Below are 6462 nucleotides of genomic sequence, written 5' to 3' on the forward strand. Positions count from 1 at the left end.
AAATTATCACAAAGGTAGAATTCATGGATCTAATTTTTTTCTGGATGGATACTAAATTAAATTTTGAGCATGTTTTGATGTTTGTGCATAGAGCAAAGTATTAAAGCTCTGTTTGATTTTTTGTTCATAACCCAAACCTGCTATGCCATGCATTTTTGAATTTTGTTATACATTATGTCATTCATTATTCTTGTTAGTAATGCATATGCTATATTTTTTAAAAGAAGTATAATTTAATATATGAAAATTAAATTATAATAGTGTATTATTCTACTAATTATATATATTTGTATGATTGATTTGCATTTGTAAGATCAATAGACTTTAGGCTTCATTTTTTTAGGATAAAGCTATTTTGACAAGAACACGATGATTTACAATTAACAATTATTGATTTTTGGAAAAAAATGTGGAAAGAAACTTTGATCTCGACTGTTATCTCACACACACACACACACGCACACAAACACACACACACACACACATAAAAGTATGGGAAAATAAAATTTACTTTAGTTCCATTTTAGTTTATCAAAAATTAAAGTAGCAATAATTTAAAGTGTGTTTAGAAGGAGATTAGATGAAAAATTTCGAGTAGAAAGGAGATTCAATCTGCCATATAACCAATTTTCTTTGTTGTTAGGTATATGAAATTCTTGTGGGATAGCTTGCATGAAGATGATAATGGTTGCTGCTTTAGTCTTGCATTGGGAGCTTTATCTTCTTATGATCTATGTTATTTTTATGAATTATTTTAAAGTTATGAGTTGCATAGCTAAGCTTAGAATTTGTTGTTGTTTTGATGATCTATGTTGTTATGTGTTAAATAATTTTTGATAATTGTATATTTTTTAATGTAGGAATAGATTTGCAGATCATATGGTAATTCGTGACATTACAAAAAGATTTGTTAAGTAGGATGCCTTCTTCAGTGCCAAGATGGCAGAATTATTGTCCAAACATAAAGGGCGATTTGTTTAAAGATATTTTGGTTAATGATTATAATGTTGCTTCAATGCAATTTTTACAAATAATTGGATTGAGTAGTTGCTAAGTCTTTCGCTCTTTAAATTTAGAGAAAATATGAATTTGCATCAAATTATGATAAGGCTATGGCAAGAACTGTTTGGAATAAGACAATGCATGATCGCTATCGTAATATTTTGAGAAGAGCAAATGATAGAGCTTTTAAGAAGGCAAACTCTACTCATATTGCTAACATTAAGGGTCATAGACCTAAAGCAATGAAAATTGATGTTTGGAATGACTTAGTTGATCACTAATTAGATTTAAAGTTGCAAAACAAATCTGTGGCCGATCAAAAAAATAGGGCTGTTATACCTGCTGATAAACTACACACTGCAGGGTCAATCAGTTTTGGAACATAAGAGAAGAAATGTATTAAAAAAATATTTCTTATCTCAAATGATTTATGATAGTATATTCTAATAAATGTTACAGAAAGCTAAGTTGAAGTATCGTGTATCTTTCTTTGAAGTATATGATAATGTTCATCAGAAAAAAAGTAGAGAATATGTTTTTAAAGTATCCAAGGTAATTATTGTAAGTGTCTTTAATTTTGAAGTATAATTTAGTTTTAGTTTTCTTAAGGAATTTTTTAAATAAATAATTTAATTATTTTAGTTACCAAAATAAATAATTTGTAGCATATTTACCAATTTACACCACATTCATTTATTTTGTTTATACTGTAAACGAAATAATTTTGTACGTATCTTGTTTATAGTGTAAACGAGATAAGTGTATTTTTTTAATTTTTATATATCTCGTTTACAGTATGAAAAATTATTTCATTTACAATATAAACGAGATATATGTATTTATAAATAATTAAATATAATTTTTAAAAATAATAAAAAATATTAATAATTTAAATTGGACCAAACTCTTAAAAATGGAACGTTTCAAATAATAGAAAAGATAGACGATTTTAAATAATAGGGAAGATAAACAGTCCATTTTAAATAATAGAGAAGATGAACTATCCATTTAAAATAACACGTTTACTTTTCCTAACCGTTAAAACAAGTGAAAGCGTTAAACTGCCCACTATTAACATGGTTACTTTTTTTTTCTAACTACCCACTATTAATACTATTGCTTGTTCCACTCACTCACTTCTATCCACTAAGTGTAGGATTTACACTAAATCAATTCAACTAATATTTCAAATTTTTAACTGAGATATAATTTGTTTATTAAATTGTTAATTGAAATATAATTTTTAACTGACAAAATATTTAAATTTTTTCTGTACTATCTTGAATATTAATTTTTAAATTTAAATTATATATTTTAAATTTCATTTGTTGCATAGTAGTACATAAAAATTTGAAATATAATTTAAATATATGTGATTTATTTGATGACCCAGCTAATGGATGTCACGACTCTGTTGGCATAGAATATGAAATCTTTTCTACTTAAGTTTATTGTACAAAGTTTGTTACAGTGTGATTCGGATATATAAGTGTGCTCCGCAAGGTAGCTAGAGTAGCTAGATTCTTTCGATCGAATAGATATGGACTCTTATTCATGAATGAAAATCATCCAACCAATCAATCCATTTTCATTGAGTTCTGTCTGTGGATAAGGTTATTTAAAGTATATTTCAAATTTTCATGTACTCCTATGCAACAAACGAAATTTTTATGTACTCCCCATACAACAAACGAAATTTCAAATTTTTATATAAATCCTAATAAAAAACCATAAGTGAATGGAAGAAGCAATCGTTTTAATAATGGGTAGTTAGAAAAAATATAATCATGTTAATAGTTGATAGTTTAACGGTGCACTTATGTGTGCCTTCACTTATATCAACAGTTAGAAAAGTAAACATGTTAATGTGCTTATTTTAAATGTACAGTCCAACTTTTCTATTATTTAAAATAAACTGCTTATCTTCTCTATTATTTAAAATTATCTATCTTCTATTATTTGAAACGTTCTATGTTTAAGAGTTTAGTCCAATTTAAATTATTACTATTTTTTATTATTTTCAAAAATTATATTTAATTATTTATAAATACATATATATCGTTTACATTGTAAACGAGATAAATAAATACAGCGTAAATTGGTAAATACGCTACAAATTATTTATTTTAGTAATTAAAATAATTAAATTATTTATTTAAAATAATCCGTTTTCTTAATAATATGTCCTTATTTTTTTGCTGTATGACTTATATGGAGAGACAGTCTCACAAAAATATAGAGAATATTTAATAAATCAACCTGAAGTTGATCCTGACGTGTGGACAGAAATTGCAAGAACCAACAAGAATGGACAAGTTCATGGGTTAGGTCGCAGTCTAGATATTGGTATTCATGATCATAGAGATGTGCTATTATCATAAGATACAGGAGTTTTTACAGTCGAACCAGTTTCACAAACAGACATCACTAAAGCTATTAAAGAAGCATTGCCTAGTGCTATAAATACAATGTTGCCTAGTGTTATAAATGAAGCTATACAGAGTAATTTACTATCTCTCCTTTCTAAGATTCCAGGATTCCCCCAAGAAAACAATGCAAAATTAGGTAAGGTTAATGAAAATGACCATTAGAGTGATTTTGCTAGCAATAATATTGATTAGGTGGCTTATGTTAATGCATTTTATTAGGCTTAGCTTATTTAGGTAGTTTATTTGTTTGATAGATAATTAATTGGACAATGTGTTTCATTTTCAGATTTTATAGAAGTTAGCTTACTTTTATTTGTAGTTTATTAAGTTGATAAATAATTATTTGGATTGTTTTTTATAGTTACTGATATTGTTAGATTTAGCTTTTTTTTTGGTATTTTATTTGTGAAGTGTTTATGTTGGAGATATGACATTAGACTTTTATTTTAGTAAATATCTTGGGTATGAATTTTTTTTAAACATGTATAATTTTGATGAACTAATTTTATTTGTATGTATTATTATCTTTTAGTTCAATCACTAAAATAAAAAAATATGATGTTTATTTTAGTATAGCGACAAAATTGGCATTTTAACCGATATTTTAGAAAAATTAGCGACATACTCGCTGTTGATGATGATGACAAATTAAAGACTCCATTGCGATTGAAACATTTGTGAGATACCTATCGATTTGTTACTAGTTTAAAAGAAATTTGCAATGAAATTTTGCGATAGTATTGCAACTAATTGACTACATATTATTTTCTAGCAAATTAGCGACTATTTCACAACTCTACTTTCTCATTTTGAATAGCTTTGGTTTAGCGAGAAAATTCTTCCAAATTTGATTAAGGATTTTCAAAGATTAGCTATAGATTTGTTACAAAATGTGACAGATTTGCGATCATATTAGCGAACAACTCGCGACGAGTTAGGTTCGGAAAAATTCCTCACTAATTAATGTCAACTAAGCATTCCATTTTATCTATGAAGTTATCTTGCATTTAGTGATGAGTCTACTGCAGTAGAGTTTGTCGCTAATTAGCGACTACCATTTAGTATATTTCTTCTATGGAATTAGCTTTTACTTTAGGGATGGATTTGTGACTATCTATTAGGTAGCTAAAAAATTTTCCGATGAATTAGTGACTGTTGTATTTGCCTCATTGATCTGCGACTTGTAATTAGCAAGGAAAGCATTAGTTGCTAGGCGGTAGCTAATCCGCCACAAATTATCTTTTGCATTAGATTAGAGATGATTTTACGACTCTTGTGGTAGCTAATCGGCCATATTCTTATAGTGATAAGAGCATCATTCATTCTGTTAATGACCTTAATAGGCAACGAGTTTCACCACATGCGTGTTGAAAATTCTAGGATTCCTCAATCCTAAGATCATCCATGTTAAATCATTAAGAAATAAATAAGTGAGATTAGAAACGTACCTAAATTTGCAAACATGATTGACAAAATTTGGTTCTTTGATCTTCCTCAACCAAAGCCTTCTTTATTCCTAATAGGGATGAATCACAACTCCTCTTGTAACATCCTAAGTTAAATCATATCCTTGAAGACCTTTGGATAAGTTGTCACTCTTTTGGGAAGCAAATCATCTCAATCGCCATACAGGAAAAAAGAAGAATACGCATGAAGGTGAAATAAATAAGCGATTAAAAAGACTGAATTGAACATATATAAGCAAGTTCAAAAAGACAACAAGGTTCCCATGAGTACGGTCCCTAATTAAGTAGAAATGCCTAACAAAAATAACTATGACAAAAAAAACTCCGACGCGTCCTAACTAATTTCGTCGAAGAAACCCCATCCTTGTATCATATCCTATCCTTCGTCAGGACCCTTTAGTCATCCATGAATCGAGGTACCAACAATCTTCTTCCAACACTATTTTGCAAGGTGAAGATCCGGTTTTGCTGTGTGGGTGAACTAAGATCTGACAGGGTGTTAAAGTGGAAGAATAAGACACGTACTCTACATTTGGACTTCTGTGAAAGGTCAATTTCTCCTTTGGGTCCACCTCCATTGGGTCCTCCTCCTGCCTAGGGCTACTGGACTCCTCTTCCTCTGTCTCAAAATCTGACTCGAGGTAGACCACCTCAAGTGACCATTTCTTGGGTGCTGAAGTGTCCATATCATGAAAGGTTATGACAGGCAATTAGGGGTCTTCTCCTACAGAATATTGACCTAAGTAGATAGTCTGAAGCATGGTAGTAGTGGTCGTAACTACCCACGCATGCTTTAAGGAATCATACTCAAAAGTCAACCCTCGGGGCGTATTGCGTCGTTTCTATCCACTGTGCCATGCTCATCTGAAGATAGTATGAAAAAGAGAAGGGGTGAGAACTTAAAGGATCTCAATAGGAGTGCCATGCTCCATAACTATCCCTAGCCCACTTACAGAATTTTAAAAATATGGCATGGTATGCATATATAAAAGAAAATAATAACATAATCAACATAGATAAGCCAAACAGAGAAATAATAGCTTATGGATACTCAACATAATCACAACTTAAGCTAAATACAACTTTGGGAGTATCAACACAATCAAACTTTTTGTTATACTATTTTTTTCTTAACTTGTAGCTTTTATGGAAGGTATTGAGCTCAAATCCGTATAAAAGGTGGGAGTCTCCTTCCCTTATCGAAGGTTCTTATCCCAAACATTTTAGTGATCACATTTCCTTACCGAAAGATCATCTCGATCGATCACCTTCCCTTATTGAAGGATCATCTTGATCGATCACCTTCTATTACCGAAGGATCATATCGATATCTTGTCTTTGGGGGTCACCTTCCCTTACCGAAGGATCATCCCCTCAGTTCAATTTACAAACATGGTTGTTTAGGTATACATAAGAAGAAAATCATACAAGAAGATAGATACATATAATGATAAAAGGGGGCATGTGAAATAATGATACCATATTAATGATAACGATACTATAGTTATATGGCACAGGATAGGCATGTACTCTCTAATTAAAGAGATAATAATAACATAATGGCA

Source organism: Arachis duranensis, chromosome 1 (genome assembly GCF_000817695.3).
Source record: "Arachis duranensis cultivar V14167 chromosome 1, aradu.V14167.gnm2.J7QH, whole genome shotgun sequence".
Taxonomy (NCBI): domain Eukaryota; kingdom Viridiplantae; phylum Streptophyta; class Magnoliopsida; order Fabales; family Fabaceae; genus Arachis; species Arachis duranensis.